This window comes from Marmota marmota, unplaced genomic scaffold (genome assembly GCF_001458135.2).
Source record: "Marmota marmota marmota unplaced genomic scaffold, marMar, whole genome shotgun sequence".
NCBI lineage: Eukaryota > Metazoa > Chordata > Mammalia > Rodentia > Sciuridae > Marmota > Marmota marmota.
The window spans coordinates 16,080,313-16,094,967 of NW_025999960.1; the positions used below are offsets into that span (position 1 = coordinate 16,080,313).

General features: G+C 38.0%; 1 protein-coding gene across 3 annotated transcripts in view; it reads right to left on the minus strand.

The window, feature by feature from the left end:
* Lima1 (LIM domain and actin binding 1) overlaps window positions 1–14,655 on the minus strand; it is a 97,588-nt gene that overhangs the window by 69,273 nt on the left and 13,660 nt on the right. The window contains exon 2 of one of the 3 annotated variants that reach the window (XM_048802701.1): window positions 14,313–14,395. The exons of the other annotated variants lie outside the window; for them this stretch is intronic. The gene's annotated coding sequence lies outside the window, so the exon portion shown is untranslated. The remainder of the gene's footprint in view (window positions 1–14,312; window positions 14,396–14,655) is intronic. 3 annotated transcript variants of the gene reach the window in all.

A 14,655-nucleotide genomic window follows, 5' to 3' on the forward strand; every position in this document is an offset into this window, starting at 1 on the left:
GTCTCTACATATACAGCAATTTTTTTTTTTTTTTTTTTGGGTGGTGCTGGGGATTGAACCCAGAGCCTTGTACATGCCAGGCAGACACTCCACCACTGAGCCACATCCCAGCCCTATACAGATTTGGGCATCTGCAGCGGTCCTGGAACCAACCCCAATACCCCATGGATACCCAGGGAAGGACAACTATATCTTCCCAGAATGGTGAGCACCAGAGGTAATCATTCCTACTTCCAGGAAACTTAAAGTTGTCCAAGGCCAGCTTGAAATACTCTCCACTGTAAATAAATATCTTGGTTTTTATGGGCCGTGTTAAAAGTGTGGTATTGCTCCTCACCCACCCAGTCTCTCTTAGATCAGAGTCCCATTTTCAGACTTCAAACTTTAAAACTCATCCTCATAGGTCATATTCATTCTACTGGCACTTCAACTGTGAAGACAAAACTGCTAGATCAGGGGCTGGGGTTGTAGCTCAGTGGTAGAGCGCTTGCCTAGCATGTGTGAGGCACTGGGTTTGATCCTCAGCACCACATAAAAAATAAAATAAAGGTACTGAGTTAATCTACAACTGAAAACAAAATAATAAAAAAAACTGCTGGATTGGCAGATGGATGAATGCAAGAGTTAAAGGAAATAGATAATAACAAAAATAAGATTTTAGCCTCAGAAACTAGAATAAAACAAATAATAATTGGATATAAGAAAGCAACTGATTGCTAAACAAGGAAAATACCTTCAGATTTAGATATATACTGGAGATCTTGACATCAGAAGAGAGGCTTAGAAAGCAATAACTCTCTTTTATACAATGAAGGAACTGAGCCACATAAAGGTCTAAAAATTTCTCCCAAATCAGAATCTAGTTAGTATTAGAACTCCTTAGCTCTAACTCCCAGTTCAATGTTCTTTAATCAGACCAGATAGCTTGAGGTGGGACAGCTAATCTGTCCTAAGGGTGATCTGGGGCTTAGAGACAAGATCTCTTGCAAAGGTCCTTGAAAAGCAAGGGTTGGGCAGTGACCCACTGGGAAATTTGGCCCCAGGTATCAGCTTTCTCAAGCTACTGCTTAAGGTGAGGGCTGCAGCTGCTCCAGGGAACCCATTCTAATAAACTCATTTATAGGTTCATCTGACCAAGGGAATTGTCTATCAGAAACCAGGTTGGGATAAAAGCAGATGAACTTCTACCACAACCAGCTCTTTCCAAAGCTACTAACAAAATCCTAGCCTTATAAATACAATCTCAATTGCCCTTCTCTTTTTCTCTAGCCTCCTGAAAGAATGCATGAGCAAGCAGTATAAGTTACTGAAAGCAGCCTCAAAAAACTAGAGAACAGGGCTGGGGATATAGCCCAGTGGTATAATAATTGTCTAGCATATGCAAGGTCTTAGGTTCTGACCCCAGCACAGCAAACCAACCTGGGAAATTTAACAAGATCCTGTCTCAAAATAAAAAATAAAAGGATTAGAGTTTATAGTTCATTGGTAGTACACCCCTGGTTCCATTCCCAGCCCCCCCACATATACATTAAAAAAACCTAGAGAACAAATTCTAAAAACACATATTGAGAGAAAATGTCATTTTTTAGAAATGAAGGTTGAGTTTTACACTTTTTCTACAACTCTTCTCAGTTTGAACGTCAAAACGTAAAAAGAAGAAACTAATTAAAAGGAAAAACAAAAACAACCTAAAAATATCAAGGTGCAAAAGGGAATTTAAAAAAAAAAAGCAATATGAAACACATTTCCACATAATGACTTTTCAGAATGCAAGTTATAGTTCTTTTCTTTTTTCTCTTCTTTTTTTCATTTTTTTAATTTTTGAGAGATAGTCTCACTAAGTTGCCAAGGCCTCAAACTTGGCAATCCTCCTGCCTCACCTTCCCCAGTTGCTGGGATTATAGACACACACCACTGTACCAGCGAAGTTATGAATTGTTTAGAAGACAATATAAAACTGATGTGCCTTTTTCATTTCTCCATATCAGAGGGTACATGGTGATAATGTTGTATTGCTGGTGATGTTAACATTGACCACCAGGTTGAGGTGGTATCAGGTAGGTTTTTCTACTGTAAAGTGTTGGTAAAGATGGCGCCCAGACTGCTTCTCTTCCGGGAGCTCAGGTCCATGACGCACTGAATGGCTCGCAAACTGTCACCTCCAATCCCTGTGAATGGCATGAACTTTGAATGGCGCACCTCCAATCCCTGAAGTGGCACGAACTCTCAGTCAATGAAGAAGTAACAGCCCACTTGCCTTGCTCCTCCTCCTCCAGTGTTAAGCCCATAAATATCAACACTCTATCCGTGCTCTCTCTCTTACTCTCCCCTCTCTCTCCCCCCTCCTCTCTCTCTCCTCTCTCTCTNNNCCCTCTCCTCTCTCTCCCTCTCTCCCCCTCTCTCTTCTCTCTCTCTCTCTCTCCCCCCACTCTCTCTCGACCCCCTTCTCTTATGTGACTGACAGCTAGGGTCCTGCTAATAAAATCTCGGACAGGTGAACCGTTGTTTTGGCTTGTCGAGTTTACGGAGCTTTTCCAGCATCCTTTACATAAAGTTTATTTTTTTTCTCTTTGTAACTCATACATATTTGAGGAGAGACACTTTGATACTGTTTCTTAAGCTTTTTTCCCACTAATTTTAGCATTCATGGGGGGAGATGTTGTCTACAGCAATTATTAATGTTTTAATGGTAATTTTCTATTGCCCCCATCCTTTCTGCATTTATTAACTGTAATTCTTCTGAGGAAGATTTGTCTTTTCTTTCCTATTTAACGATTTATTTATATTAGTATGAACTCACTGATATTTACTTTATCCCCTGGATACAAATATAAACCGAGCATTCCCAATCCAAAAATCTGAAATCAGAAAAGCTCCAAAGTCCAAAACTTTTTGGGTACTGACATGATGCCACAAATGGAAAATCCCATACCTGACCTCACATGACAAGATGTAGTCAAAACACAAGCACAGGGCTGGATTTGTGGCTCAGTGGTAGAGTGCTTGCCTAGCATGGGTGAGGCACTGGGTTCTATTCTCAGCACTGCATATAAATAAATAAAATAAAGGTCCATTGACAACTAAAAAAATATTTTAAAAAACACAGGCACAAAACTAAAAATATTGTGTAAATTTATCTTTAAGGCTATACCTATAAGGTGTATATGAAATATAAATGAATTTCATGTTTAGACTTGCATCCCACCTCCAAGGTATCTAACTACATATATGCAAATATTCTAAAATATTGGAAAATTTCCAGCTCCAAGCATTTTGGACAAGGGATATTCAACCCTTATTATCATTGTTTTGTTGCTTAAATTTTTCCAGCTTTGGTCATTTGGAACTTTTGTAGTTTTGCTTCTACGTTCCTTCAATATTCATTCTCTCTCTCTCTCCCTCTCTCTCTCACACACACACACACACACACACCCTCCCCTGGAGTCACTCAACTATTTCTCCAAGGAGCCCTGTTTGTTTTATGGTTTTGGTACAAGGGATTGAACTCAGGGGCACTCTCACACTGAGCCACATCCTCACATCTCCAGCCCTTTTTCATATTTTAATTTTTATTTATTTATTTATTTATTTATTTTAAAGAGAGAGAGAATTTTTAATATTTATTTTTTAGTTTTCGGTGGACACAACATCTTTGTTTGTATGTGGTGCTGAGGATGGAACCCGGGCCGCATGCATGCCAGGCGAGCGCGCTACCGCTTGAGCCACATCCCCAGCCCCTTTTTCATATTTTAAATAGAGAGAGGGCTCCCTAAATAGCTGAGGCTGGCTTTTAGCCTGTAATCCTCCTGCCTCGGCCTCTCCAACCCCTGGGATAACAGGCATGAGCCATGGCACCCAGCCTGTTTGTTTCCCTTCAGGGAAAAAATCAAGATCTGGGCACTAGGAACGTTCATTACTACAGATAAGTCACTGCTTCTAGGTTCGCTCAGTGGCCAGAACCAGGAAATATATGCACGTATACTAACACATGTATATACACATTTCTATATTCACCTCCAAATCTATCTATTTACCTATATGTACTTATTTTATAAACTAAAATTCTGACTCTAATCTAGCATCATAAGATTAATTCTAATATTCCCTCTGCTTATTTGTAACTTCTTTCTCTGATAGTAAAAAGTTAAGCTCCACAGAACTTTGACTTCTGAAAAGAGATCTAGAATTTTTAAAATTATGCCATTACGAGTTTCTCCTCCCTTGATACACCATATACTTTTTCATTGCATTTGGAATGTTATCTCCTACTCAATCTACCCACCTTTAAAAATTCAACTGAGAGACTACCTCCCCACAGAACCTTTTCCTCAAGGGCCCCAGCCCTATCTCCCATCAGCAGAGGTCACTCCCACCACTTTATCATAATTTTATGAATTCTACTCAACAGAAAGATTCTTGAGGTCAGAGTACATACCTACTTTGCCTCTTGCCCTTCTGGTATTGCTTTCTTAAATAAAAGGAACTTTATTGATATGTCTTAAATGAAACCGCATGAAGCTTTGAATTTTATCTGAAACACAATTAGTAAGGAAAGATAAATGCTCCTCATTGCAGTTTCAAAACTAGGTGTTGAGAAAGCATATACTGTATTTCAGAACTGTGAATGATTCAGTAATTTCAGTTGCTTCTTCAAACTCTTTGTGCCATAACCTTCTTGAGGTTAAGAAGCTCTAACCTTCTTGACTTCAGTCTTAAAATCTCCACTACATGCTGGATAGCTTCATATGTCCCATGAATACACGACATACAATCCAAATCATATGTATTATTCTATCTTAATTTCTACCCTTAAAATTGAATTTATTTAGCCACAAATGATTTTTCTCCAAAGGTGCTGGCATATGAATTTTTATTTGTATTGAACAAAATAATAGAAAATGGAAGACAGTAGGATATAACAATGTACACAGGTTTGAAGTAAAAAAGAGAATTTACTGGTTCTTACTCTGCCTCGTCTAAGTTTGTCATGTGCAATTTATTTACCTTTCTGAAGCACACACTATGACCTACCTTAGCTAGTTAAGTAAAAAATTCCATATAAAATGACACCTGGGGAGAATGAATGGTAAGGGGCTAAGAGCTAGGCCACGAATTTGAATCTAATTGTTTGAGTCTCACACCTCTTAGTAGCTGTATGACCTTGGGCAAATTATTAAACTCCAGCTGGGTTTCCTCCTCTATAAATTGGGGATAAAAGAATCCACCTCATTGTTGTGCAAATTAAGTTCTTAAGCATCATATATGATAATATGATAACTGTTTATTATAACACTGCCTAGCACCTAATAAATACTTAGTACATCTTTATCATCATTAATATTAATAAACTTTATTTTACATCCCCCGTGCCATGTTATTTCACATAAGGACTTTGCACAAACTTGCCCTAGAATCCTTTTTTGGTACTGAGGATTGAACCCAGGTGTGCTCAACCATTGAGACACATCCCCAGCCCTTTTTAATATTTTATTTAGAGACAGGGTCTCACTGAGTTGCTAGAGTGCGTTGCTAAATTGCCGAGACTGGCTTTGAACTCGCGATCCTCCTGCCTCAGCCTCCCAAGTTGCTGGGATTACAGGCATGCATCACTGCACCCAGTTTGCCCTTGAATCTTTAGGTGGGCCCACTTATCTTTCGATCCTGGGCTTTCCTCTGAGCATGCTGCCCCTACCAGCACACTACTACACACTGTCTGGCAATGTTTCAATCCTTTCCTGGCCTTATGCTATAAGACCCAGCTTCCTTGGTCCTCCAAGCCTAGGTTAGGAGGTTATTTGTTGTGCCAGGGATCCAATTCAGGGTCTCATACATGCTAGGCAAGTGCTCTATCACTGAATCACACTCCCAGCTAAAGAGGTTCTTCTTAATTTTTTCCAGTACTAGAGCTACCCCTAACTTGATGATATTGTAATTTTTTTTTTCCTACTGGAGATTGAACCCAGGGGCCACTTAACCACTGAACCACATTCTCCATCCCTTTTTGTATTTTATTTAGAGACAGGGTCTTGCCAAGTTGCTTAGGGCCTTGCTAAATTACTGAGGCTGGCTTTGAACTCATGATCCTCCTGCCTCAGCCTCCCAAAACACTGAGATTACAGATGTGCACCACAACACCCAACAGTCACACTGTGTAACAATGCCTGACACACAATAAACATTCAAATATTTAAGGAAAGGAGTTCAGATAGCTGAAATCGTTGGTTAGATTCTAGTGCTAGTGCTTTGAGGGAAAAGAAAATGAAACAAGATGGTAGGTTGTTTTTATTCCTAAATAAATCATTCCAATTATGGGAAACCAATGTAATACAGCATAAAAAAAGAAAAATGTCTTTAGTACTAAACTCAGGTAGAACAAAACTAAACTTCATCAATACAGGCTGTTTAAGTCAACTTCCTTTGTTGACATAATTCAAGTGTTTTCTTACAAATGCTAATGAATAACCATTTGGCTCCACAAGTAACAAGCCAAACAGTAATTTAGAAACCAAAGGAAGTTAAGATGAGACATAAAAGAGGGGAAAAACTGAATTGGTAGGTTACAAACTTGAAGATACATAGGAATCATCTAGGAAACTGTTTAAAATACTGATTTCCAGGTCCCATCCCATGATTCTGATTTGCCAGGTCTGGAATAGGGTCCAGGAAGACCACAATTTTAAAAAAACATTTTTTAAATTATAGATGGATACAATACCTTTATTTATTTATTTTTATGTGGTGCTAAGGATCAAACCCAGGGCTTCACACATGCAAGGTGAGCACTCCACCATTGAGCCACAACCTCAGCTCGGAAGACCACATTTTAACAAGAACTTTGAAGTGCTTCTAGTGTACAATGTTTTCCCCATTAAATGCTGACAACTCTGAATTTAAGGTTTAAGAGCTATATGTACTCCAAGAAAAATTTAAAAAGAACAGAAAAAAAAACATTTTATATTGCCCACTTTGAATTTTATATTGCCATTCGAATTTGGCAGTGCAGGAAATATATGATCTTTAAAAGTAGACTGAAATTTGGACAAATTGAATCTGGAAGACTGAACTGATAAATTAGATGTGCCTAATTTGATGTCCATCATCTAGATTCAGCTAGAACTCCCCTAACTACACAGCACAAAATCATTGTGTACACTCAATGATTCATGATAATAAAATCAAATTCTTTTCAGAGGCTGGGTGTATGGTTCAATGGTAGAGTACTTGCCTAGCATGCACAAAGCAATGGGTCAATCTCAGCACCCCATACATATACACACACACACACATACACACACGTAATCAGGTTATTTTCATTATTTCCCCTCTAATCCAGTTTGTCCCTGAATTTAAAATGCTGCTAAAGAGCTGAGTGCAGTGGTGCACGCCTGTCATCCCAGCTACTCTGAAGGGTGAGGTAAGAGGATCGAAAAAAAATTTTTTTTTAAATTCTGATTATTTATTTATTTATTTATTTGGGAAATACTGGGAATTAAACCCTGGGGTACTTAAACACTGACCTATATCCCCAGCCCTTTTAATATTTTATTTAGAGACAGGGTCTCACAGAGTTGCTTAGAGCCTCATTAAGTTGCTAAGACTTGCTTTGAACTTGAGATTCTTCTGTCTCAGTCTCCCAAATTGCTGGGATTAGAGTATGCACCACTGTACCTGGCAAGGACTACAAATGTGAGGCCAGCCTGGGCAATTTAGCAAGATCCTGTACCTCCCCCAACACTCTCCCTCCAAAAAAAGGGCTAGGGATGTAGTTCAGTGGTAGAACACCCCTGGGTTCAATCTCCAAATACCACAAAATAAGTAAGTAAATAAATAAATAAGTTGATTAAGGGCTGAGGATGTAACTTAGTGGTAGAATGATTACCTATCATGCATGAAGCTCTAGGTTCAATTTCCAGTTTGGCAAAATAAATAAATAAAATAAAACAAAGTATGTTTAAAATAAATATACAAAGAATAAAAAATGGTGTTTGAATGTAAATTATATTTTATTTTTATCGACTGAATGTGAAGGCAACTATAATTTATTGAGATATTAACGTTAAAACAGGGAACCAACAGGCTTAGGCTCTAATCTTGAATCTGCCCCTAATTAGGAATGTTTCCTTGAATAAGACACCTGTCAGGGCCTTGCCTTCTTCTTGTGCAAAATGAAGAAGTTACAATAGCCTACTGTTTTTCTAATTGCAAGTCACAATTAGTAAGTTATGAAATCAGTTTTAATGGTTAGAACCAGCATGTTTGTTTGTAGTACTGGGGATTACACTCAGAGCCTCACACCTGCTAGGCAAGCACTCTACCACTCAGCTACATTCTCAGCCTGTTTGTTTTAATGAAAAAGAATGAAATGCAATAGAAAATGTCAGAGTGCATCACACATACTGTAGTTAAATATTCTTTTATAAAGCTTTTGTTTCAGTTATTTGTGTGCATGTAAACTGGATAGGAATGCAAAATATCTCTTACTGTGGGGTATGTTTTATAGAATTATAGTTTGACAAGTGTTAGCAAGGATATAGAGAATCCAGAACCCTCATACACTACTGGTGGAAATGTAAAAAGGCGCAGCCTCTCTAAAATAGTCTGACAGGTTGGGCACATGGTGGCATACACCTGTAATCCCAGGGGTTGGGAGGCTGAGGCAGGAAGAGCATGAGTTCAAAGCCAGCCTCAGCAAAAGCAAGGTGCTAAACAACTCAGTGAGTCCCTGTCTCTAAATAAAATACAAAAAATAGGGCTTGGGATGTGCCTCAGTAGTTGAGCGCCTCTGAGTTCAATCCACAGTACACACACACACACATACACACACAAAAAAAAAAAAGAAAGAAAGAAAATATTCTGGCAGTTTGATAAAAGGTTAAACAGTTTCCATATGATCCAGCAGTACTACTCAAGTGTGTGTGTGTGTGTGTGTGTGTGTGTGTGTAAACACTTAAGAGAAATGTTGTATACATGTGTCAAATGATCACACTGTAGCCCATAATGTGTACAATTATTATGTGTCAATTAAAAATAAAAATAAGTCTGGAGATAGAGCTCAGTGGTAGAGTGCTTGCCTCACACATGTGAAGCCCTGGATTCAATCCCCAGTACCACAAAAATAAAAATTAAGAAAGAGAAATGGAAACCCAGGTCCAAACAAAAAACTTGCCCATGAATGTTCATAGCAGCATTATTCATAATAACCCAAAAGTGGAACAACCCAAAAGTCCATCAAATAATGAGTGGAAAAACAAAATGTGAAATATGTATACAATGGAATATTTTTCTGCCATAAGAAAGAATGAAGTGCTAATACATGCTATAACACAGGTATATTTAGAAAATACCACATTAAGTGCAAGAAACCAGCAACAAAAGACAACATATTTTATGAATCTATTTGTATGAAATGTATATAATAGTTAAATCTAAAGAGATAGAAAGTAGATTAGTGATTGGCACTGGAGAAGGAAGGAAAGGGGAATGACTGCTAGTGGGTATATCGTTTCTCTGGGAGGTGATAAAGATATAAAGTCGATTGCATAATTGTGTGAATACATTAAAACCCACTGAACTGCCAACTTAAAATAGGTAAACCAAGTATAGTATGTCAATTATATATCAATAAAATTATTATATAAAAGTCAATTCTTTTTTAAAAATTACAGTTCCAGGGCTCTGGATATAGCTCAGTGGTAGAGCACATACTTAGCATTTTTTAGGCCCTGGGTTCCATGCTCAGCATCAAGACAAAAAAAACATAGTTTAAGAATCACTAGACTAGATGATGGACAGTCACTAAGGTCCCTAAGAATTTTCAGTACCCTCCCCACAGGGTCCACAATACCCTCCCTCTGGCCATGGTTATCTGGAGGTAGGGCAGCATAATGGAAACACCAGAGGTCCCAATTCAGGTTCCAGAGCTTATCAGATGCATGGCAACCTCTTTGTATTTCACCTTCCTTCTATGTAAAATGAGGATGATAAACCTGCCCTACAGGATGGTTTTAAACATAAAAGGCAAAACAGGGCCTGGCACAATACTTGAGTCAGAGTCAAAATCTGTCAGTCTTTGTGTGCACAACCTAAGACATGTGCAACACTCATCATTTGAAAGGGCTAGTTAACAGAGCACATATTTGGGCTTGGTTTATATATCATATTGTCTTAACAAAGCCTGTGTCTGTCATAGGCTCTCATTAAAAATGATTCATAAACGTAACATTTGCTTTAGCTGTTTGACTTTTTAGTGCAGATTGTTCTCTTCATAGTATAATAGAGGTAGTAACACCAGTTGAAAAGAAATTAATGGTCTCTATAGAACGTCAACATTTTAATTTCATAGTTATTTGGAAAAACTACCTGTGTTTTTCTATTCTTTTTCTTTTTTCTTTGCAGTGTAGGGACTGAACCCAGGGTCTCAAGCATGCTAAGCAAGCATTCTGCCATTTAGCTACACCCCCAGATCCTCATTTCTTTTTAAATGTCTATTTGGGACACTTAGAGCAATTTGTATAGCTTTTACTCAGAAGACAAATTAAACTCATCACTTTTTTTTTTTTTTTTTGGTACTGGGGATTGAACTCAGGGTTATTCGAACACTGAGCCACATCCCCAGACCTATTTTGTATTTTATTTAGAGACAGGGTCTCACTGAGTTGCTTAGTGCCTCATTTTTGCTGAGGCTGGCTTTGAACTCGAGGTCCTCCTGTCTTGGCCTCCTGAGCCACGGAGACTATAGGCATGTACCACCGTACCTGGCCACAAATCACTTTTTTTAGTATAACTGTAATCAAGTTACAGTGCTAAGTCCAAAAAAATGCTGGCCTTCATAAGGGTTTTGTGCACATTAACACTGCTGTGTGGAATCCACCAGCATCTTTCCCATCTCCCACACCTCCACCTTTTTTCACCCTCCATTTGGGGAAATCTCTCTTCCACAGGTCTCAACAGGAGTGCCAAGCCTGAGCTGTCATTTTCTTTACTGTCTAGGCTCCTTGGTCAGAGTGATTTATCAAAGGATGGGCCTCCTTACCGTAAACAGTTATGTGGAAATATAAAATAAATAGAAGTCTCTGTCTGCTCTTGTTCACCCCTTCCCCCGAGCCAATTCATTTCTCAAAGATAACCTCTGTCACAGTTTGGAGTATAAACTTTCTTATATGTCCTATATATAATAACAACAGCAAATGCATACCACTATGCTTCCGTCACTTTCCTAAGCACTTATGAATGTTATCTCATTTTATTTTTGCAAACAACTTATGAGATAGATACCATTACTACACCCTGTTTTACAGATGAGAAAATTGAAGCACAGAGAAGCTAATGCACATCACACATAAAAACAAACATTTTTTAAAAAAAATACAATGGTTTTATGTTAATATGCTGTTCATCAATTTTTTATTTTCTCCTGGACCTCTTTATGTCAGGACATAAAGATCTATCTCAGCCTTTCAGGACCACATAATATTACACTCTGTAATATCTTATAGAAATTAATGGTCTCTATAGAACATAATATCTTATAACTAATTTAGCCAGGCCTCTGTCAATGAACATTTAGGTTGCTTTGGGTTCTTCATAATTATGGACAAGATTGCAGTGAATATGCTTGTATTCTTGCTTAGTTGGAGGTGTTCATTTCTGGTATAAATTCATAGAAGTAGCATTTCTAATTCAAAAAGCTTATACATTCAACATTGTAATATGCATACCCAAACTTCCCTCTAAAAATGTGTGCATATATATGTGTGTGTGTGTGTGTGCATATATATAATATGTGTGCATATATATAAAATGTGTGCATATATATATGTGTGTATGTGTGTGTGTATACACACACACACACACACACATCTATGTATATAACCAGCCATGAGAAAGCCTATAGTATTTTTATTTTTTCTAGTTTGAAAAGAGATGTGAAAAAAATAGTACCTTATTTCATTAGTTTCCATTCCTATAATCATGAGTGAGGAGGGTTTAAGCATATTTTCAAATGTGTATTGGCCACTCAATATATATCCTTTTAGAAACTACATTTATTTTTTAAATGTTGTTCATAAATTGTTTATTATCACTACAACTTAATTACTTTTTTTTAATTGCACAAGGACTTTCTGAATATCATGTGTATCTACTTATACAATTAAAATTGCCTCTGACAGCAGCTGTCCTTTCCTGGTATCTGATTCTTATCCAGATCTCATTAATATTCTTCCCAAACAGAAATGGTGCTTGACTGTAAGGATGAGAGCCTTGTTTCTGTAGATGTCCCTTTTGCGGGGCACCTACCCCTTACTGCTCATTAATATTCTTTCTAGAGCATAGCCCTGAGAGAAGCCTGACTGACACTAGATGACAATCCCATACTAGGAGAAGGTCACTGAAGGGGTTGTGCTTTAGCTGTTACCCACTTCTAGTCAGTCTAGTGCTTCCAAGTTGGGTGTGGGTCACTTTTAATATCTGTAGGTATACAGAAGCTGAACACACAGGTGAAGCCTAAACATATCTAATTTTTCTGAAAATGACTCCTGTGATTCCAGTGGGAAAAAAAACCTTGGGAATTCAGTTCTAGTTTGCTCTCAGGGTTACTGGGACATAGTAGAGAAGCAGACATAAACCTAATTGCCCACCATCTGGACAGACTATGTCAAGTTTTAAAAAAAATAAAAGTTTGGGCCACTGCAGCATAAGCCTGGGGATTGGTTATTAAGTACTGGACATATGCCAGGTAGTTTATTATATTTATTTATTTATTTTTGGTACCAGGATTGAACCCTGATTTGCCTAACCACTGAGCCACATCCCCAGGCCTTTTTATTTTTAATTTTGATTTGAGATCTTGCTAAATTGCTGAGACTGGCCTTGAACTTGTGATCCTCCTATCTCAGACTCCCAAGCAACTGGGATTATAGGCATGTGCCACTGCGCTTGGCATGAGGTGCTTTATGTATATTATCTCATACCATTTGATCTTGTTAACCTAATCATCACAATACCACAAAACAAATATTATTATTCTCATCTCACAGAGGAAGACACTGAGGTTCAAAGAAGTAATTTGCTCAAGGTCACACATGTAGAAAGTGGTAGAACCAGCATTTGAAACAGCCTGACAAACTCTAAATATTCATGCTCTAACAACATACTACAAAAAAACAGTTACCAATATTTAGGGGTGATCTGAGCCAGTTTTCTACTTAAGAGTCTCAAAACTAGAAATGACCAGAAGCCCCAGCCTGGTTCACATCTAAGCCCACTCTGCCCAAGGTTCCTTTCAGCTCAAGCTGACATGAGTCTACCACTTACTGGGTAACATTAGGAAAATTCCCTAAATGTTAGTCTCATCATCTCTAAAATGTCCTGTTAGCTCACTGCTAAAAATAAGGGCTTCATAAATGATGGTAGTAGTGATTATAATAAAAATATTTAACATTTATCCAACACTGATCATGTGTCAGATACTATTTCAATTGCTTTCCATATATAAATGTGTAATCCTCATAGTAACCCACTCAGAAGTAATATTATTATCTGGCTTTATTATTTATTTGTTTTTGGTGCTGAGGATCAAACCTAGGGCCTCAAGCATGCTAGGCAAGTGCTCTACCCCTAAACTAGACCCCCAGCCCTGTCCCATTTTATTAAAGTATTTTGCTGAATGATATTCAGATGAAAAAATGAAGACTCAGAGAGGTTAATTAAATGTTAGTCTTTGTTATTTTTTAGGAGGCTAGGCTGGAAACAAAATAACCTTCAGTACAGAGAATAAAACAGAAAAGTAGTTTTGTGTATATGGCATTTCAGGGTCAACTTATTTCTGTTAAAGCATCAATAAGAAGAGAGCATCATACCTATAATCCTAGCAACTCAAGAGGCTGAGGTAGGAGGATCACAAGTTTGAGACCAGCCTCAGCAACTTAGTGAGGCCTGTCTAAAAATAAAAACGGGCTGGGGATATGGCTAAGTGGTTAAGTGCCCCTCATTTAATCACAGACAGCAAGGAGGGGGTTGGGGGTGCGGGGTAGTGGTAGAGCATGAGCTTGGCATGCATGAGAACTTGGTTCCATCTCCAGAACCAAAAAGACAGAGAATGTGTGAGCAAGTACCCCTAATGTCATCTTGAGGAACTGGTAGTTACAAGCAGGCACACCAGACCTGACAGTGTTTCTCTTTACCAAAAATTCTAAATCTGTCAAATTGTACCTTGTAATGGCCACATTTTAGGTGTTATTACACTTATACAAGAACTCTCAGCTACAATTAATCACACTGTAACTATCATCTTTCTCCATGGATTCTATTACCTTATTCATTCATTTGAATATCTTCTTGTACTTTCGAAAGTCAGATTCCCTTTTATATAACTGTGTAATCTTCACATATCTTACTGAAAAAGATAAAATTATAAATTATAATTATAGCCTTTAAAAATTGACTGTGAGCCAGTGTAGTAGTGCATGCCTGTAATCTCAGCAGCTTGGGAGGCTGAAGCAGGATGACTGTGAGTTCAAATCCAGACTCAGCAAAAGCGAGGTGCTAAGCAATAAAACACAAAATAGGGCTGGGGATGTGGCTCAGTGGTCTAGTGCCCGTGACTTCAATCCCTGGTACCTTCCCCCACCAAAAAAAAAAAAAAAAAAAAAAAAA